Source organism: Paramisgurnus dabryanus, chromosome 16 (assembly GCF_030506205.2).
Source record: "Paramisgurnus dabryanus chromosome 16, PD_genome_1.1, whole genome shotgun sequence".
NCBI classification, from domain to species: domain Eukaryota; kingdom Metazoa; phylum Chordata; class Actinopteri; order Cypriniformes; family Cobitidae; genus Paramisgurnus; species Paramisgurnus dabryanus.
Window position 1 is genome coordinate 19,673,802 of NC_133352.1, and position 23,142 is coordinate 19,696,943.

General features: G+C 37.7%; 1 long non-coding RNA gene across 1 annotated transcript in view; it reads left to right on the forward strand.

The window, feature by feature from the left end:
* Positions 1–4,810: 4,810 nt before the first annotated feature.
* Positions 4,811–23,142, forward strand: part of LOC135756293 (uncharacterized) — a 106,545-nt gene continuing 88,213 nt past the window's right edge. Inside the window, exons 1-2 of the long non-coding RNA XR_012335248.1 lie at positions 4,811–4,925; positions 12,774–12,918. This is a non-coding gene — a long non-coding RNA (uncharacterized lncRNA). The remainder of the gene's footprint in view (positions 4,926–12,773; positions 12,919–23,142) is intronic.

A 23,142-nucleotide genomic window follows, 5' to 3' on the forward strand; every position in this document is an offset into this window, starting at 1 on the left:
AATGGGAGCAATTAATGTGTTGCTGGTGTTTAGCATCACCTTGTGTTTAAAGAGAGTCATTGCATAAGGGGTTGTTTGGTGGTAATACACTCTTTACGTTTTTATATTTATTTAGTTCGTTTAAACATGGAGTACTTTTCTTTCCAGCTTTACTTGTCGCTAAGGCACTGTTGATGTTTTTATGATTTCTGATGAGAAATTAAATCTAGTCTTCAGATTGATAATTACACCTTAAAAATACCATCTTAATCTTCATTTCCTCTACAATCTTGTTCAGTTATTATCAAAGAGATTTAAGCTTTATAATAGACCCTTTTACAACGCACGTGATCAAATAGCCTGCGCGCGCAACTTGGCAACGGAAGTGGTGTTGTTCCCCAGTGGTTCTAACGTGTTTTAGCAACGTGTTTTTTTAGATAGTTTAACAAATCTGTTTCCCAGCATCAAAATTGTCTGGTTGTTGCGTTTGGTTGCACCAATATAATATACGTATATATGTATCTGGCCACTTTATATTTGGTTATCTGCTAACGTCTTCTATCCACTCCACTTTTCGTTAGCTGTGTTGAAAAAGTTGATAAAGTCATTTTTTTTAATAACTCTCTCTGTCTGTGTTGTTTCACTGCTGATTCTTACCATACTTCCAAGATGCACGCGCATACGCTGCCACATCGCAGGCCCGGGGTGGGTAATCGGGAGAACCGGGAGAATTCCCGGTGGGCCGCTTCACTTTTGGGCCGGTCGAGAGTTTTTTTTTTTTTCTTTTTTTTTTACATTTGTCACGTTAGTGAGTCTATCTTCTCTTAAATGACACTTCACACGTTTCGCATTGACACTGCAGCGCGCAGCCTCTGCATGGGTTGTACCATGTGAGGGAGTTTTCCCCTCCCCTCCCATAGAGTTGGTTCGGTCCATAGCACGTCCAAGAAAACTTTTCTCCGGTAGGCTGGGCCGGCCCTACCGTAACAATACGCGTCTGAGAGGAGGAGGGCGTAAAAAACAGGTTGAAGAAAAAATCCATTGGAGGATGATGCTGCCAAATGTGCCAAACTTACAGATTTATTTTCAAGAGGACAACAACAGGTAACTTAAAGAGAAATAAGCCTAGCAATGATTAGCATTAGCAACGTAATTATTCGGCTAATACCGTTGTCAAACTATTTACAAGCCAAAAAATTTTTTTGTTAAAATATTACCCTTTTGTGTATACATGGCGATTCATAGACTTTAAAAATATTATGCAAGCAGCTTCTGAGCAGTCCCCCGCTGAAAATGAGGAGGCCATGAGTAAACAACATGAATTAAAGTTATTTAACCCTCAGGTTGTGTTCACAACCCTATAACACCTTTTGTTTTCCCAGTAAAAAATGACCAGCCTAAAAAAGCTTATAAATCACTTGTTATGCCATTTACCCAATATTGTATTCAATATTTTTATCAAATTGTTTTCTTTTTTAATAAGGACTTTAAAATTTCTATTTGCATTAATCATCGGCCTCATAGCATTAGCAATGCTAATAATTTATCAACCTTTCCTTATGGAATACACTCTGGGTTATTTATATATTTTATATATTAGACAGAACACGCTGCTGGGTTAAAATTGACCCAGTGCTGGGTTGTTTTAACCCAACTGTTGGGTTATTATAATCCATGGTTGCATAACAACAACCCAACATTGGGTTATTTTTAACCCAGTATGTGTTCTGTCCAATATTTACCCATTATGGGTCAAAAGTAACCCAGCCTTTTTTAGAGTGTAGAGGAATATTTTTGTTAACTTCTTATCTTAAGTGAAATATTATTTAACTTTTACCTTATTTGTTGAACCATGATATTAATAAAAACTATAGTAAGAGCTGAACTGTTGCTTTATTTATCCAATTTAAAAAAAGTGCTAATTTGGAATAACACTATGGAAAAAGTGTGCCGGTCTTGGGCCTGAAACTCCCGGGCTGAAAAGTGGCCCCACTCCGGCCCTGCCACATCGTCATTGTGCACAAACAGTAAAAGGGTCTATAAACAATAAAAATACACTGAATAAAAAAAAACTTCTGGGACATCGGTTGCACGTGATTAAATGAGGTTTTATTAAAATTAAATTAACATAAATTCAAATTAAAACTTGATTCAACCATGTTGAACGGGTGCACATTATTAAATTACGCAGATCCAAAAAAAAATTTTTTTTTTTAAGAAAAATAATTTTAAGAAAACTTTAATTCAATCATGTGCAACCGGAGATTTTTTCAGTGTATGTTTTTACCAGACAATACACTCCAAATTAGTTTTGGTGTAAGCCAAGTTTTGAACACCAATGGAAAACAGTGCCACCTAGTGGCTGTATTTACTTAGTTCATTTGGACAAATCTTAATTTGCAAAAGGATAATTCAACCAAAACGAAATGTCTTTTTTGTTCTTCACAACCCAAACTCGGAAATTTTAAAAAGTATTGTTTTGCGTTTTCTGGCTACAGTGGGAGTGGATGGTGACCACCTCATCAAGCTTCAAAAGACCCAAGTGTTGAATAAAAAACCCATGTAATGTATTTTAAGGTGACCTGAAGGCGTTTGGTGAAAAAAACTACAATATAATCCATTATTTGATTAAAAAAATATTGACTTGTGCCTCTCTTTTAATAACGTGTAACAAATAAAACAACGGTGATATCCACAATAAGAAAGTAGAGGACTAGTTGTTCTTCAGGACACTTAATATTTAGGCTAAGTGGAGTGTTTTATTTAACACTTTAGTATCCTTTTGAAGGTTGAAACAACACTTTCTTTTTAAATTTAGGTTATAAAGAACTAAGAAAGACATTGGTGGATAAAACAACATGAGGGTGAGTTAATAATAACAAAGTTATTTAAAGTCTTTAAGAGTATACCTGAAGTCAACTATATTTGTACTATATTAAAAGAGTCTCACTGTCCAAACTCGAATTGTGATGTAAGCACATATCTAACACCAAACAAACACGCACGCACGCACACAGACATGTGCATGCATAAAGCCCACTTTCTTTATTAGGGCCAAGCACACAGTGACAGAGCAGTTCTGGTGCAGACAGATAAACAAACAGAATCACGGCAAGCACAAGCACTTTAGAAAAGCTCCCATTCACATTCCCAGATCACACAATGCTGTTTGTATGGATGCTCAGACAGTTTAGACGTGATTACTTATGCTTTCCCTGGAAGGTGATTACTTTGCCACTCTTGGCAGCCATTGTCACAGGCCGGGGCTTCCCATTCAGGCGACCGGACCGCGGCCACAAAGGAGAGAAGTGCTCGATTGATGACAGTCCTCACTGGGCCAAAGGAAGACATTTAAAGTACTTGTATGGGGTTCTTTCAAGAGATTAACTTACTATAAGGGCTACCTGCCATGGAGCCATTGCTTGTATTCATGAAGCCGGTACAAAGGCCTTTATTTTTTAGCCAGGGCCACAGCTGCATAAAAGCCAAGATTGAAAAGGGTAATGACCACAAAAAACAACAAACCTCAAGTGTGTTAAAATAAAGTGTCTTAAATGTAAGCCTCCTTTCAGAGGAAGGTGATTCTGCCATCGCCCATTAAGGGTCCGCCCCGTGTCTACCAAATACAGACGGTCTAATTAATTTCAGAGTAGTGGTGTTTTATGGTCATTGAAGGAAAGACAGCTTAAAGGAACAAAGTAGACTTTAATTAAATCTCACTGTCTGACAGGCGGCCCTGAAACATACACATCGCATGGCCAGTTTAGCAGGAGGTGTCCGACTCGCTGTCTGGGTGCTAACTAGACAATAGCCTAAGATGGCAGATGTGTTATCAGCTGGCACTGATGATTTATGCTGACAAACAGAAAGAATACGTTTATAATAAATACAATTCTTCCCTCAAATAAAAAATAATAATTTGGTCAGATAATTATTGAGCTATCTAGGCTACATAAATACATAAAAAATGCCATTGAAAGCTCTTCGTAATGATGTTGTAGTTGAAAGCACATGAGACGGCACAACACCAAAGAGTCGATCAGAGGATTAGCCCAGGTCACCCTTCACCCCCTTACCAATGAAGACTATAGAGAGCTTTGCGCTGGCACTCATAACTCCATCAAAGCACCATTCCATGTGTCCATCACTGCCTCCCGGAGGGCGTGTGCGGCCACCCCAACCTCAAAGAAAACACCCCACACACAATAAAACCACAAACCACCATTCTGCACAATAGTCACAGCGTATGTGTGTGTGTTTAAGAAAAAAAGAAAGAGGGAATGATAGAATAAGAGTGCATGCATGTTCACATCAATGTAAAATAACGCCTTTATCTAACGGTCATAGCCGAGAAAGCAAAGCATCTGAATAAAGACTTCTTTCAGACACGCAACACCGCAGCACCACGTAGAGAAGAGCAGAGGGAGGGCCCAGGCGCTTTGGCCGTGCTTACTGAGTGGAAACTCTCTGACAGGTGTGCCATTGTACAAGCAAGGCAGTGTGAGTGTTAAGACTGTTCCGGGGGCGTCCTGTGTGTGCTCGTAATGTGTTTATCAATGATTTTTGGGGGACATTCGAACATTTGGTTCTCCTCCTCCTGTGCACTTCCGTCGTCCCCTCAGGATTTTGTTGAAAAGAGAAAGCCTCTCTTGCACAGTTGGCTGGACTTCTTCTAATGAGTCAGACAGGCAGCACTAGTCACCATTCAACCCCATAGACCAGTCAGAGAATGAGCAGAAAAATTGAGAGAGATCGAGAGACAGACCCAGAGAGAGAGAGAGAGAGAAAGAGAAAGAGAAAGCAAGAACCAAAATGAACAGAAAGCAGAAGGGTTATAGTGACCGCACTACAGTTATCACTAATGGAGACTGTATATGTTCAGGCCTCAGTCCTTAGACTTACCGGATTGTTTCAGAGTCTGTGTATTGATACTTGGGTAAAAGAAGGTAAGTCTGTTTCCTTCATTGTTTTGTATGAATTTAGCATATACGGATGAAAAGTTCACCTAAACCAATATTTTCTAAACTAGGGGTCTGCCCACTAGAGGGCATCAACAATCTTCCAAGGGGGCCTCAAGAGGATGTAAAACAATTTAAAATAAGGCGAATCAGAAGCAAAAAAAGTCTATATTTCTAGCAAATATACATCTTTAGTTATGTCAAGAATGTTTTATTGGGTAGAAATTGTGAGGGAGGGCTTTAATATTGTTGTGGACGATAATGGTTCCTAAAATCAAAAAGGTTATGGCCTCTCCTCACTCTTAATTCTGCATTTTTTTTAACCCAATGCTGGGTAAATATTGGACAGAACACATGTTGGTTTACAAATAAACCTATGCCGGGTTGTCCCAAACCTGAGTTGAAACAACCCAGCATTGCATTGAAACAACCCAGCATAGGTTTATTTATAAACCCAACATGTGTTTTGTCCAATACCGGACAATGTTTACCCATTATTTGGTTAAAAATAACTCAGCAGAATTAGAGTTGGTGTTTTATTTTTAGTCAAATATGGTTTTCACACTTTTGCATATTGATCCAAACTTTCTGAGTTAATCAGGGTTTTAATAATAATAATAATAATAATAATAAAAATGCTGGGTTATTTTCAAGCATTGGGACAAGCCCAGCCCCTCCGGTTGTAATTACCTATGCTGGGTTGTTTCAACCCAAAATGCTGGGTTGGTTTAACTCATTGCTGGATCAAATGTAAGCATTTTCTATATTAATTTAACCCAGTGGCTAGGCTCGTCCCTTTCTGAACCAGCGCTGGGTTAAGATAGCATTTTTTGGACTGTAACTTTAGTTTTTTCTTTCTTTTGGCATTAAAGCGAAACCCCTCTGGTAACCCTTTAGTGGCCATATTACTAGAGTATCTCAACGTGGACCGTACAACGTGGAGTATCTCAACGTTAATAAGCAACGAGATTGCAGTTCTGTGTTTGACCAGCAGGTGTCAGTATTCGCTTATCACACAGCCCTGGCTGCTCGCGGCCCCTTGGGGAGTTTTAGCGAGCGCACGTGGTGTGACAGCTTCCCTAGGAAGTTTGGGTGACATTTGCTTCATTTAATGACACGAGCTAATTAATCATTAGCGATCCCAGAGGTATTCCTTTTAGAGAGGCTTTGTCGTCCCTGCTCCCAGCAGGAGGCTGCAGCCTCAACATGTTATGCATGCATATGTTTAACGGCCTTGTTCAACGCTAAAGACATTTTCATTTTCTCCTATTTGCGTGTGTGTATATTGGACTTCTCGAGGCCAGTCTAAAGAAACCATATAATAAATGAAGTGTGTTTTCTTCGCCCTTTTGTTTTCTGGAAGCAAGAAGACATGAGAATTGAAACAGTTTGTGTCATACATTTAAAAATCTGTAATTTAGTAATTTGCTGCTATTTATTGAATGCGTAAAAGCTCAATATGTCACTGATTGACAAGGATGAGAGAATTGAATATATATCGTACCCAAAGGAATATTTTATCCATTTAAAGTTACTCTGTTAGTTGTTTTATTGATAAATCAATAGGTTTCTAATGTTTACAAAATTCCTTAGGGGAGAAATAAAATAAAAGGGAATTGAATTAAATACAGTAATATGAAGTAGATAGTATCACTTAAATAATTTACGATAAACGTTTGTAAACTTTATAGCCTTCCTGTTATTTCATCTGCACACCAATGTGTGTGTGTGTGTGTGTGTTAACTTCAGGTTAAAAATAAGGTACAAACGCTGTCAGTGGGGTGGCACCCTTTCGAAAAGTACCTAAATAGTGCGTATTAGTACCTCAAAGGTACTTATTTACCAAATGTATACCTATCTATATTTGACCTTTTCAAAGGGTACCATCTCAGTGGTAGCTTTTGTACCTTTTAGTGTATAGGGTGGGTTAAAGCATCATTCGAAGCCCCCACTTTACCGCTTTGGTGATCTGAAACACAAACAGGTCACTCAGTCACCACTGTGCTCAGTCTAGTTCTCAGTACACCTTGTGTATCTTATGTGGAAATTTTGAACCTTTTCTGTGGAGGTGATTACCGTATGACCCTCACACCTTTCTGTTTTTAATATACATACCCTGCAAAACGTGTGGAGGTGCTCATCAATATAAATGTATTTTTTAGCCTTTTAAGCACCACACCCATAATCACACACTGTGTCCAGCTGTTACTGTCTACAGGAGAATGCCAACAAAACAGTTCATCAGTCCAGTGCACTTTGTCTACTCCACACTTTAAGTGAATACCGCCTCTTGTGTTATGCCTCCAGCACACTGCAGTTTCACTGTAACCTTGAGGAAACTCCCAGAAGTTGGTTTTGTGTCCTATTTAGATTTTTACCTATCATGTCTTTCTCTTGTTCTTGCAAAAGCATCTCCTTCAACAGGAGGTTTTGTAGTAAAATAAATTATGACAACAAATTAGGAGCTCAGATGCAAAAGGCACCAAACGTCACCTCGGTCAACACTCTCAGAAATAAAAGTACAAATGCTGTCATGGCACAGTACCTTTTAAAAAGGTCCTAATATGTACCATTTTGGTACAGATATGTACTTTTTGGTGGGTAACAGTATGTACCTCTAATGTGTACCTTTGAGGTACCAATATGCACCTTTTAGATACAAAGGTGTACTTTTTGAAAATGTACTGCTGCAGTGAAAACTTTTGTTTCTTCTTGTACTTTTATTTTATTTATGATATTAACCGAATGCTTTAGCATGTATTATATGTTCATCTAATATAATCTTAGCCTCAGGCCTTTCAGGAATACAGCTTTGTTGGCAAAATCTGCTAAACGCCATTTTGATTTTTCAGCAAAGTACTTTAAAGGGACAATAAGTAGGATTTTCCCCATCTAGTGGTGAAATTGTATTTTGCATTCAAACGAATAGTGCTCTCTAGCGCCTCGCTTTTCCAAATGCGTGTTGCAACTACGGTAGGTTTTATGTACTGACTGATCTCCTTGTCCGTTTCAGTTGGTTCACGTTTTCTGAACGAAAGCTCGTTGTGGAAACTCCTTATGCTTTTTGTCCCTCTCTGCTATTATAGTATGGCAGAACGAGATGGAATCCTTCTTGGACTTACCCGTTCAATGTTAATAAAGAGAAAAAATTCTAAGCTTACAAAGAAAAGTCAGATCATTGGCAGAGGTAAATTAACACAAATGAGGATATATTTATGAATAAAGACATCGACATTCACAAAACTACGCATTGTCCCTTTAAGTATACTGAGGAGGAATTGGATGAATGACAGCATGCAAAACAACCGTGTTTCACATTCAAACTTGTGTCTCTTATAAGTAGCCTACTTGGACCTGAAAACAACACGAATGCAGCAGTGACATGGATCACAGCGCCCCCTAATGTGTGGTTAAGTTTTTACATTCTGACATTCTGACTTCTGACATTTGCAATGTTTCTAGTTGCATCTTCAGTGATTTTGTTTTTTGAGTTTTTTTTTTAACCAAAAAAGCATCCATGTAACTTAGAGGGTTTTGCTGCGAAATTGTCAATGAAATGACAAAGGTGGAACATAAGTCATTTCAATTACTGACTAATAACATTTTCATAACCCTTCCATTACAATGAAATTACTGAACCTAAACATAAGACTGATTTATAAAGAAACATGTCAGACATACTTTGAGTGTTTTGCATCTGAATTCCTAAAATGATTTAGCATATGCAGTTTTTAATATTTACTACACAACAAAAAATAATCTAACATGTTAACAGAATCATCAGTCATTATTTGCAAAGTGCAAAGTCAGAAGTATACTTGTATCAGTCAGTAGTTCTGCTACATGTGTTCTTGCATAGAGAATGAATTATTCTCTTTCATAGCCACCTTGCCATTAATATGCAAAGAACACCTATGCCTTCCCCACTTTGCCAGGTGCCATTTAACATCGCTTGGATGTACAAGGGCATCTTCACATCCACTTAAATCAGTAGAAGACCTCACTTCAGATCATAGAAAAAGTAATTAAGCAGCTCCCTAACAACACTTTTAGGACACATTTAGGCAAATAGCGAATGAGGGGGAATTACATTGTACATTAATGAATCTAATCCAGCAAATCAGCCTTGCTTTTCAAAACAACAAGACCTACCCAATTCATTAGAAATACTGATGTTGGAAGTGCGTAGCCAATAGGCCACATCTCTAATGGGCACAGCGCTAATGTAATGCACACTGCAATCTCCACCAATAATTGGCATTTGATTGTGCAATTCAGAATTGTTAGACCCTGACAGTTTGGAAGTCAAAAAGTCAACACTTGACTCAACACTCTTCATTCCTCATTCATATCAGTTCTGGAGCCGGTGCACACCTGATGCCAACAACCTGGCAAGCCCCAAGTACCTGTTAGCCCACCCGTGGTGAGCAGGATGGATGCATTCAAAGAAATCACCATATTTGAGGACATAAAACTTTTGCCGCCAATAGCGCAGGAACTCCTTGTTCTCTGGAGAGCTTCATCTGGAAGCTTTCAAAACCTCCCGTCTCCTCAGCCAATCACTGGGTCATCTCCAATTATGCATTATTTGGCGCAACAAGGTGCGGTACTTCCAAGTTACCTGCACCCTCTCAGTTGTTTGCGCCCAGAAACATATTTAGACATGCACGCTACACACGCTTATGTCTCAGCTGGAGGCCAAATCAAGACAAATAAGGCTTATCTTATCATGTCCCCGCACGACGCACGGAGTCACCAAGCAAAGTCGCTGCTTATCAACGCTGAATCAACATCATTGCCTGTCAAAAGTTCAATTTAAACTTAAAAGAGCCTGCCAGAGACTCCGATCCTGCTGATACTAGAAATGTGTGAAGCAGTTATGAAATACTTTGACACTTTGCAGAGCTTTGCTTTTTATGAATTCTGGTGGAGGGCTCCATTCATTCAACGCCTATCAAGTTCAATGCGTGAAATCACCTTTTGGAGTTAGCAAGTGGGAAATTTGTAACGGATCCCCGAAGGATAGCTTATTTACTCAGTTGTTTATGGTGAATCAAAGTGCAGCAAACTTTCTCTCTTCCTGGCCTTGCCGCCTTTTAACAGCGGGCCTTTCAAGATATTGTGGGGTGGGGCGTTGGGTTGGGCGTGATTCTCTATCTTCGGGAACCCCACAATTACATCTGGCACAACGCTGCATGAAGTAACGCTTCATAAGCCTTTGTGCAACCATGCTTTGAAGCGTCCAGGCCCTCTGTAAGTTGGCTTTTTGTCTCCCTTATATCCCCCTGTCAACCCCTCCTTTCTACCCATTGGAGACAGAAGACAGAATGCGATGTGTCGTCTTTCCCTGCTGCACAAAAGCTCAGTGCATTTGACACACCTTGGCCAGCACAAAAGATAAAAAGCGAGGCAAGGCTTGGACACGCAGGACGCCGCTGCCAGGCCCGATAAAGACGCTTCAAAAAAGTCGAGCTGTGAGAAGCCACGGCCCTCTTCTTCTTCTTCTTCACTTTCTTTCTTCTCAGGACCATGCAGTGACAGAGAGGAAAGAAAGAAAGAAAGAAAGAAAGAAAGAAAGAAAGAAAGAAAGAAAGAAAGAAAGAAAGAAAGAAAGAAAGAAAGAAAGAAAGAAAGAAAGAAAGAAAGAAAGAAAATGGAGGGAAGGAAATTGAATTCTGTGAATGCAAATTGACCTGAATTCTGGGAAATGATAAAGTATTGAAATTCTAATGCACATGTTTATAACAATAAAGATTTTGCTTAATTCCTCCTACTAGGATTATAAAACATAAAAAGCAAGCTTACATCTTGAGTGGTCACAAAGAATGAACACACTAAACTACTAATGTCTAGTTAAAGGTTAGTTTGACTAGGAAATTAAGAGCTGCAGAAACGTTTGTCAAAAAATATGATAATGACATTGACCGAATGCTCTCGGCATGTTTGAAACTTTCATCAAATGCTTTTGCTTCAAATCCATTATTCCTGGCCACAGATTAATCAGATATACCGGTTCATTGGCAAAATCCACCAAGCGCCACATTGCTTTTTCAGCAACACTGGATGAACTATGGCGCATGTGCATCAAGGTGCAAGAGCTTTTAACCTTGTTAAAGGAGGTTTACTGAATATACCAGGATATTGACCAGATTTTTAAACCTTTTACCTTTATTCAGAAAGGACTGCGAAGAGTGACTGAAGACTTTTTGAATGAGGGTTTTGCAGTGAAATATCAAATTAAGCGTTAATACTCTGTCATATATTTTATAACAGTGTCATAAATATTTTTCTTGACCTCAACTACAGTGGTACAAATATAATTTGTCATTAAAATGTCACCAAATGTTAATACTCTGTCATATATTTTATAACAGTGTCATAAATATTTTTCTTGACCTCAAATACAGTGGTACAAATATAATTTGTCATTAAAATGTCACCAAATGTTAATACTCTGTCATACATTTTATAACAGTGTCATAAATATTTTTCTTGACCTCAACTACAGTGGTACAAATGTAAATTGTCAATAAATGTCATTAGGTGTTAATACTCATATATACTCAAATAGTCAAATAGTAACAACATCATGGATATTCTTCAGTTCATAATGTTTTTTTTGTTTGTTTTCTCCATGTGTTTAACAAATAAAAGCAATCATTCAACAATAATAATAATAATAATAATTAAAATTAATAAAATTATATTTTATTGCATTTGGAGACAGTTTTACCTAAAATGGCGTTGGGTCCATATTGCTGGAGAAACTAATTAAATTAATTAAAAAAAAATGTATTCTATGTCAGAAATTTTAGAACCCTCTGTGTGAGGAAGAACAAGTTCTGTTAGATGTAAGATACAGTTAAGATGTAGTTACAATTATTTGACAGAGTATTAACACTTCTGCTATGTCATGTTTATAACAGATAAATTTATAAGTTATGATGTATTGGTTTATGTCAAGTTGTCATAACAAAGACATTTCAAACAGTGTCATCTTTGCATTAAACATTACATAATTGAGCAAATGACAATTAATGACAATTGTCATGAATGTACATAAAATGTCCTTCATGTTCATGACGTGTCATGTCATGATTATGAAGGCGTCATGTCAGTCTTATGAACACCCCTTCAAGTAAAATGTAACCAAAAAGGCATTATGTATGCATTTTAGCTTGTGTGTCTGAAAGAAAGGGATTGGGCAAAAACATGGCTGTCACTAAATATTGTGTCATGGCTGCCTATTGGCTAACCTAAAAGGGACAAGGACGTCACATAAGTAACATTGCATGCCATAACAGGAACATTTTAGCTTTTTTATGCTTTATGCAAAAACGTAACTGGATATGCTTATGCATTTTATTGTATTATTAACATTATTGAGTAAGGAAATGTTAAACTCTAATTTATCAATACATAAGGTTACAAATACAAATCTCTAAACTGTAAAAAAATATTTGACCCTTACATTTTTTCAAGTCAATTCAACTTACTATTATTTATCTTGACTACATATGAATTGTTAAAACTTATAAAATATAGTTAAAATAGGTCAACTTCAATTTATAAGTTAAAGCAACTTATCTCTTGTCACGATAAATAATGAGTTGAAATGACTTGTAAATCTGAGTTGATTCAACAAAAAATGAAGGCAACAAAGATTTTTTTATACTGTAGGCTTTTAATTTGAATGTTCTTTTAAACATATTCATTTTAGTTATTCAATAAATTCATGACTTATCTATACTTCCTCCACTTATGAATCTCAATCCACTTTCTTTTATTCTGCTCACACTTTCTCTCTCCTCCTCTGCTTCTCCTCTACTAAAACAGATGGCAATTTATGCTGAGTACAATCAGGACTATTCAGCATTGGGGAGGCCGGTCTTCCCCACAGGAGTGAAGCCCAATCACAGTCCTAATGAACACATTGAGATATATCTGCTCCAAATGAGTCCCAGTAGGAGCCTGCCCACAGGTACCCCCTGCCCGCTGGCATCACACACACACACACATGCACCAGACCTGGCACAGCACAGCACTGAGCTTTAGGAACAGCACTTAATTCAATCAAGATTCTTATCTGCAGCTGCCAGCATTCCAAAAGTGGAAAAAATAACAATAAGGATATGTGACATGCAGAGAGTTAGAGATTGACAGACTGTTTTGGGGTATTTGATCGTTACTTAGCAAACCACTTCATGGGGTGATGGCTGATATGCATGTGAGAAGTGAGATGACTATTACATTTTCACATACGTTTTGAGTCTTGATGCTGTATTCTACACTTAAAATAAAAACATCAGTAGAGATCCAAAGCTGTTACCTGAGGTTTTTAAATTGTCTGATATAGTATTCTTGGCAGGTAATAGGTCACTAGTGAGCACAATCTTTTTAATACGAACTTAAAGGGACATTCCACTTTTTTTGAAAATATAACCAAACAGTACGTCATCATAACAACAAGTCATTAACCGGAATGATGGTAAACAAGTGCATTTTAAGCACAAGGGACAGCTGTTTAATATATATTTTTTGCATTAGAAAAAGACGTGTTACCACTTTTGGACATTTTTCAATAAAACAACGCCTCTCCTTCTTCTTCTTTGTTGGATAACTCTCTCCCGTGGGCTCACAGGATAGTAAAGTGTCCATCGAATGAATATTTCCGGAAATGAACATCCGGGTACTGTTTTCCGAATACTAAGGATTCAGACATACTACTTGCCTCACCTACTGCTTTCGCCTACTATAAAGTATGAAAGTAGGCAGTTTCGGACGCCTCAGACGACAACATGTTTGTCATATGCGTTTTGAAATTGAGGGGTGAGCTGTTGGTTGCAATTCACAATCTCACCACTAGATTCCACTAAAATGTCCACACACCACCTTTAAATGTCTAAATATAACCAAGGCCTAGTTCTGTCTATAACCAAAGCCATTCATGTATGATTGAGCTATCTTTTTGAAAGTAAGTCTTATTCTTATTAATAAAACTAATAAAAGTCATATTGAAAAAGTTTTGGAAAATGTATTTTGGGACCTGAAATACAGGCTAAAGTCTTATAATTAAATTGTGAGATTAGGAGCATCAACTTTGATTACGCTTTAATTTCAATATTTGACATGTCCTTACTCAGTCAAAATGAAAGTTATCAGGGTTATATTTTCACACAATGTTCTTACATTATGCAGGATGATTTTATGCAGAAAACAATCAATCACATAAAATGGCTTTATTTTCACATATAAAAGCATATATGCCAATGCTGTTCCATCTTATACACTCACTCCATTCGTTTTGTAGTTACAAGCATCACAATCCCATCATGTTACTGTCGACTCAAAAGCTTTAAACAATGCCAATACCATTTATATTTCTATGCATGTACTGTATATCCACAGATTCATGTGGCCAGTCTTTTATGCAGACACACTTTTCCCATCTGTCACTCTGGCTGCATGTATGTCTGTGTGTGGGATGGTTTGTTTCTTGTGCTCTTTCAACTCGACAATCCATTCTGCTGCATACACAGCCATCAACAAGTAGAAACTCCCTCTAAACATGCAGGAGATCGGATCCCACACAGAGCGGTCCAGCTCGCTCGCCCATCAATCAACCCCGTGCTTCTGCCTCTCTTCTGTCCGTTCGTCACAGAGGTTGACAGGAGCGCTGCCTCTTGCTCTGCCCCAATCTGCACCTGAAGAGCTGCCGGCCAAAGCCCAGTGCCTTCTGTTGCATGTCAAAACCCTACTGGGCCTGCAGCACTGAGGAAGTGCAAATATCCTCTAATGGTCTTGATGCAGATGGATGCGTCCATGACAAAAGCCCCCGTGCTGGCGGTTTTTGTCAGAAGGGCCATAACAATGACTCAGCAAAATTATGCATGCAGTGAGGTGCCTTTCTTATGCAAAAGGCCGTTGAAAGAATAGACGTCTCATTTCAGAGAGAGCCTTTTTTAACATGTCTTTAAAGAACAAACTTTCAAGGGACTTTCGAAACAATGGTGTGAGGGCATAATTGGATATAGGGGCCTTTTGGGACCTCTCATCTCATCAACCAACCACAGTGTTACCCACTGTCCCGTATCTCCACTCATCGACCCTAAGTTGGACAGTTCGGTGTGTGGTGGGTTTTAAGGAGATCTGTTCTGATGGTGCCATTGGGGTCAGACAGGCTGGTGACTGATTTGGTGTGGCATCGTTTTGCCCTTTGAAGTGAGGAGAACATGAAGGTTCTGCTCCAACCTATCATGGGTTACGTAATGAAAATCACACCTGTCTTTGTGTGGCGTTTTTTTCTTCAAATAGCAGCGTAAATGGGATCCTCCTGATTCACAGCGGGGCTGCGCAGTTGTGTCTTCAGCCGGTTCTGCTCCGCGGTGCCCTGTAGAGCGTGGTCAGTGCAGTCGCGTGTTTATGCAGTAATCTTAAACCAGGAAGCCTTTGAAACCTAATGAAAGCCTCTGGAGATGGAGGTTGGCGGTCCTGCGTCACTAGGACACTCCAAGTGTTTTGTTCAGACTCCCCATGGTAGGTCACAGACATGGATGCTCGGGCCCTCTGCAGCTGCAGGGTCTGTACTGGCCTCCTCGCGATAGAAAGCTCAACAAAACCACTGGAGAGATCGATGTGTAATTAATTACAATTGAATTATGCCTTTACACATCAGTGATTTCTGTCATGTTGTTTACTTTTGTATGAGGGTTTATGTAAATCTATGAAAGAGTAGGGTATGTTTTTGTAAACATATGTGTACAAGGGTAGCAGTAAATAAAGGTCCAGTAGACTAAGCAAACCACCTCTTTCAGATAGGGTTAGCATTTGCAAGATGGAGCCCACCGTAGCAGACTGCTGTACTTGTTGTAAAAACGTGAGGACCAAAGATGATGCAGGGACAATTTAGTGTGCGAACAGTGGAAAAAACCTGTTTGTTATTTTGACACACTTCCAACGTTTATGGATTTTCCTGTGTAGTAAATTTGGATATAAAAGATTTTAGGAGCACACCTTGTGTGAAACAAATGTTGCAATGTTTGCACAATGCTAATTTGCTCTTGTGAGGTCTGGCCTCAGGTGGTAACTTCGGAGAACTGCACGTTAAGAGACTGTAAATTAAAACCTGACTGTGGTCTTTCCCGTAACTGACATAAACTATTTTTTTTCTCATTACATGAAATTGTTCAATCGTGGCACAATAAGATGACAATTAAGATAATTAAATATAATTTCATACATCAGTCATTTAGGCTATATCATAAATAGAAGGGCTGCATCATGTATTTGTACCTCACAATGCTGCTTAGGTCAAATATGGATATTTCTACACTGAAAAAAATGATTCATTCAACTTACTCAATTTTTTTAAGGTAAGTGGTTGCAATCAATTTATTTAAGCTACATTTAAACAAAAAAGATTAGTAAAGTAAAATAATTTTCAGTGTAGGTGAATTTAAACCAATAGTTGGGTTTGTTCCAGCCTGATCTCACGAGAAATCGTACATATTTCATGAGTTAGCTAATTCGTATCAATCAATCAATTATACAAAGGTAATTGTGCAAAATCGAAATGAAAATGAAAAAAAAAACATTAAGAAACCGATCCCCTAACCCCGCATCTAACCCCAACGTCACAGGGGTCAAGCCAATCGTACAAATGTGGTCGTATGAATTACAATGATTCATTCAATTTACTCAATTTTTTTAAGGTAAGTGATTGCAATCAATTTATTTAAGCTACATTTAAACAAAGTTTTTTATTTTATTTTACTTTACTAATCTTTTTTGTTTAAATGTAGCTTAAATAAATTGATTGCAACCACTTACCTTAAAAACATTGAGTAAATTGAATGAATCATTTTTTTCAGTGTAATATGAATTAGCCAACTCGTAAAACTGTGGCGGCTTGTGACTGCTCATCCGAGGGGCGCAAATTCAAAATATACTGAAAAAAATTATTCATAAAATTTACTCAATTTTTAAGGTAAGTGGTCAAAATCGATTTATTTAAGCTACATTTAAAAAACAAACAAACAAACAAACAAACAAACAAACAAAACAAACTTTTGTTTAAATGTAGCTTACCTTAAAACAATTTAGTAAATTAAATGAATACTTTTTTTAAGTGATGTGTTCGGAGTGTTGCTTGTGTTTTCAAAATATGTGTTTGTTGCGTCATGTGAACCATGTGCATCACGTGTTTTGTCAAAATAAGTGCCTGCTGCAGACCCATCAAAACCATTTATGATAAAAGAGACGCTCAAGGGGATCGCACACCAGCTGTGCAGCTCAGCGTCGCGCCGCGTCGAGTCGCGTCTAGGACAACTCGGAGGTATTGTAAACCGGAAGTGCACATTAAATAGCGCAAGCTTCGTCAGATAGCGTCTACTTTAAAATGCAAAATATACGTTAGCAGCCAATGTTAATCGTTAATGATTTGGGACAAATATAATGTTATTTAATGTTAAACTATGTGAGTGGCGCTGTGTGGCGCGACAGGGATTTGAGAAACTTCCTGAGTCACAGCTGGGCGGCGCGGACAGGCGCCACCTGGCGGCGCCGGTGTGCGGATACTCATAGAAAACAATGTATTCGATTTTTTTTAGAACGCCGCGGCGCTGAGTGGCGCGGCCGGTGTGCGATCCCCTTCACGTTCACAAAATATACGCATGACATTCACTTAACAGTAAACTCTGATTACGCATGAGATTATGCGAGTATCTGGCAAACGCGAGGTTCTCTTTTATCATAAACCCTTTAGACGCGTCTGCAGGAGGCACTTATTTTGACAAGACATGTGTTGCACATAGGTTCACTCGAAGTGCAGAACACATATTTTGAAATTACGAACCACACACATGACGGGCTACATACATGTTGTGACGAACTTCGCATCGAGTGCCCTCGAAAAAAGAAGTCACCTGCCACCACTGTCATAAAACATGTATGAATTCTTGTGAGATAGCGTTGGTTTGTTTATATGTTACCCAACCATGGGATGAACCCAGCATTTTGTAGAGTGTACAATACTAATACTATTCATTGGGATCCTATAAGGCATTTGGCAGAAGCTTTTATGTGTGTTCCCTGGGTTTGAACTCGTGAACTTTTGCACTGCTAACGCAATACTCTGAGCTTTACAGGAATGACCAATCAAGGTGTTTTTTATTAGCTCACTATCAGCTTTTTTCAATTTAAAAACTCTCATTCTAGATCTTATCTTTAGCAGATTCTCTTGATTTCTCAGATATGTTTGGTCAGATTAAATCGTCTGCCTCCGGCTACTCCAATGGTATCTATGGAGATGTTGGAGGTCTGCAAGTCTATCTGAGTTTCCCTGATCTCTCTATATCTATGCGAATATGGATGACAAAAGGCTGGGTGCTAGTCTGTGACGGTGCTTTTATCTTATCACGCTCTGCATGGGTGCATGGCTGGCAACCTGCTATATGACCTGCCAGTCTCCCTTGCACTCTTCTCCATCCAGCTGCTTACAATTAGCAAGAAACAGCACGTATCTCCTTCCACTATAAAAATTAATGAATAGATTGTTTATTTTAATTAAAGTATTTACTAGGTCAAAATACATTGCCTTGTCTTAACTAAACTGTTATCCCAGATCAGGTCTATAGTCCAGACAGTAAATCTGGGTTAACCTACACTGTAAAAAACAACCTATAGAATTTACTCAAAAAAATTGTTGTAACAATTTGCACTCACTTTGTTTGAGTAAATTATATCCTATATATTTGATTAAAAAGTACCTAAATTTAATTACTATGATAAAGTAAAAAAAATTAGGTAAGGTCTACCTATTTTTTCATAACTAATTACTTATAAAAAAATGAATAACATTAACCCTATTGGTATTAAGGCACAGATCTATTAAATTATTATTAATAATGATAAGCCATTAAGAAACATTACATATTACTTATTCAGAGAGGGTTGAATAAGAAAATAGTCATGCACAAGATTGCATAAATTGCTTGCTTTATTGACCAAATAACATTCTGTAAACATTTAAAACTAATTATTGGACGTATAATAACCCCAATACATTTCAAGTGAAATACAACATATCATAGTTTTACATAAAGCTTCTTGAACATATTATTTCATAAAACAAAATAAACCAAGGCTTCATGAGATGTTAAAAAACCATTAAAAGCAAGATTCCTAAATACTGTTCTTCACGTTATCATTAGAAAATTAAAGAAGACAATAATATGAGAGGAAAAACTGATCTCATTTACCTCAGTAGACTAGCATGCTATATCGATACAAACAAACATTTCAACTTCATTTAAAACTTATTAAGTGCAAAAATACAACTTCATATTATGCTATAACTCACAGTACACGTGCATAAAACATTGAACACTAACAAGAAGTACTTACATTCAATTTTAAGTGATTCAACTTCATATACAAGTCTCATATATAACATATGAACTCCGAAATACTTTTTTGAACAGACATTAAAAAGCGAAAGGCAACGTTAAGTATATATCCGTAAATGATAATAATAATAATAATAATAAAATGGCTTCATAAATGGATCCCTTCTAAAACAAAACTCAATATATTAACAGATAAATGCAAGAAAACTTTTACAGTAATTATCTAGCATCGACAGCTTTACCGTTGTTTGTTTGTCTGCTCGACGCCCTCCCGTCTGTATCGTACATCAACCGTCCGCTGCTCTCTCTCGTCACGTGGCTTGCTCAAGTTCAACCACTCATATTGAGCAGCTCCGCTGTTCACGAGATTCAGACATGTAAATAATAATAATGGAAGTTAATATTTTAATCATAAATATGGATATTTATCCGTATTCGCAGGTGCAAGAACTGGGCGATGTTTCATTCAAAGCTAACCTGACTGACATATTCTAACCTATCAATCTGTCAACAACAGAGACAGAGAAGCACGCAAATGACTAAACTTCTGGTAGATTTTACAGTTAACCAACTTAACATTTCCATTCATGATGATATCAACAAGTTAAATAAAAACTTACCTGTCAACAAACCGCAGTTCTCCCGCCGATATGATATGAAAAAATGGTGACTCGAGTCCCGCCTGGATGTTAATTCATGCGCACTTTGCGGTGCTAAGGCCAATATTTTGGGGTATATGTTACTTATTTTTTTAGTATTGCAGTTATTACTGTTAAAAATTGGATAGTGAAGGTAGAATATACCCATTATTTTTTATTTTACTTGCTAGCTTATATACTTAATTAAATTATAACTAATTTTCATGGGTTAAATTTAACACCCTCCAGAGTAATTTTTTACAGTGTAGCGCTCCCCTGACCCCCTGCCTGTTTCCTTAGCCTCTTTGTCTCCATTTAGCCTTTCTACCCCAGCTTGATCATTTCTTATCATGTATTTATTTGTTTAATCCACTCCTCCCCCAAAAACTTGTCTACCCAACACAGACCATGAAAGCTCAGAGATGCTGCACGACGGATGGGCGGACGTTTCCTCGTCATCCTCCGAATTTCATCCGGGGGCAGTCACCCCTGCCTTTATCTCTTTCTCTCTGTCACTCACATGCTCAAATGTGGCCGTCCCCGTCCCAATCGTGCACACACATTATAAATAATGAATGCATTAGCATGCGTGAATGTCTTTTTGGGCATGTGTATGTTGGTGTGGGGGGAGGGTTTATGCCCTTAATTCATTATTAATCTACTTCACAAGCTAAAAGGAGCCTGCCTGCTGCCTGGGCCTGCTTTAGGGGGTCTGTCTCACTGCTGCCAAACAACCCCCCTGCTTTTCTCTATCCTCATCGTCCGGCTAAAATCCATCGTCATCCCCCTTACCCCACCCAAACCCTTTTATTCCACCTGTCTTCTTGATATTCTTCAATCTGGAAGTGATGTATCTGGAAGTAGCTTTTTTTGGACACAGGTAGAGAAACGTCGGGCAATTAAAAGTTGTTTACATAAATAAATCTACATAGTGTAGCTTTATGCAATGCTTTGCATTCCATCCAATTATATCACAGTCTGCTGTTGTTTTGTTAACCCTGAAATATTGGCCAGAAGCTTATTGACTTTGAAGTCACTGTTAGTGCCATTTGGTTTAGAAGAGGGGATGGGGGCGGGGTTATCTGAAGGTTAGCAGGCTCACAAACCCTGTTTTGATCATAGGGGCATGAGGCTCCATATTTTCTGGGTGTGTGTGAGGATAGATGCTATTTTTAGACTTGAGATTAAAGCACAATTATATACACATATATAACACACACCATAGTGTTTTGATGCCGCAATAATTAGATGTGCACTAGCCTCCAGCAAGTCTATAACCTGTGTCTGTGTAATCATAATCGGATGGGATTCAAACATCCCATTTTAAATGCATTATTGATCTACAAAATGTATAATTATGATAAGTGATAACGCTTATTTTAACACAAGTGTAGTTTGTACTTTGTGCATTCAGGATATGGTTTGTATATGTGTATATGTGTGTTTCTGTCCCCTTCTTGCACCACTAGGGTGCACTGCTTGCTATAAGCCTCCCGACAAACTGTATCCAATCATAGCCCTCGATTTAGGGCTGTAGAGCCCCCATCACAAATCCATAGTTGGAGAAATAGAATGTCTGCTATCACGCACACACATACACATTCGCTTACTTTGTAACATGCACACAATTTCTTTTCACGGCGTACACAGACCTTTCCCACCGCACACCCAGAAACTGGATATCAGCTTTTTTGTCACCTAAAATGAACATACAAAATCACTTTTCCTTGAAACACCATGATACTCACAAATATTTCTGACCCAGATAACAATGTCAGAATGAGAGACAAATCACAGTGTGCGCCATGTCTCCATACTTGTATGTATTTTTGTCTTTTTATTCCCCCTCTCCCTTACTCTCTGAATGTTTGCCATATGTGCATCATACTGAAGAAGGAAGAAGACTCCAAACGAAAGCTTTGTTTTATTGAAAATCCAAGCTGTGCATCTTTGTGCAGGATTTTCTCTTTTAACTCAGTTGCCTAATGTGTCACCCTATCACTCGCATGTAAAAGTGCCCTTTGATCTTATGTTGTTTTCTTTAAGGATAGCATGGCTGTGGTACCGGCAGATTGCTGCATTATCATGCAACATCTAAATGGTCTTTAATCCTATAGATAGATGGCAAAATAAGTGGGTGCCACAGCATGAACTACACTGTATAAAAATTCAGCATGAAGTTAAAGGGACACCGCCAGACCCCGAGATCAGCTGAATGGATTCCAAAACGGTAAAATCAAATGTTTCACTCTACTAGGGAGCTGGAAAATGAGTATATTTTCAAAAAAAGAGGAGTGTCCCTTTAAAACAACTTGGTTTTGCAAGTTAATTCAACTTAGTATTTTAAGTTTTTAAAAAAGTTGTATAAATTCACTTATAAATTCAAGTTAAAATTGTTTAACTTAATTTTTTAAGTTAAAGTAACAGAAAAAATGCTGCATATTTTTTATAGTGTTAAAATATCAAATGTAGATGTTATTCTTAATAAGCATAACAACAAAATATTTCAAGTTACATAAACAAATTGGATTTGACTATATTTTGGGTGTTTGATTTTAAATTAAAGACAACTTTTAACATTCTTAATCCGTTCCTTAAATAGATAATGTGGTGCGAAAGCAAATGAACTAAATTAGGTCATTGCAGTTGGCATATGCTGATGCCAAAATCTTTTATACAAAATACTAATAACATAATCCTAAGTGGTGAAATTGGATTTGTCTGTGCTCCTTTCATTCAACTGACATTGGTAAAAAGTTAAGAAACACTTTTATTTACAGACACACTTATGAGGTTGTTTCTCGCGAAAACCTTTTAAACTAATGCCTAAATGCTTAAACTTAGTTTTGTAGACAAATAAAATTTGTGTCTACATATGGATTCCCTCAGAAAACTACATTTTAATTGGTGTAGGAAAAGTACCCAACAAGTGCCAAACTACTGTATTAGAAAATACCTCATGAAGTTGAGAAATGCCCAGAATGTCAGGAGCTGTAATTTAATGGCTACCTAAAAATATAGTTTAACGTGTTTACATTTCTTGCATCATTCCCATATTTCACAGTAAATGTGGACAATAAAAAGAATGAATGGGTGTATTTAAACTTTTAATTATAGATATGAATAGTTATAGGTGCAGTATAGTACCCCTCTTCATTGCTG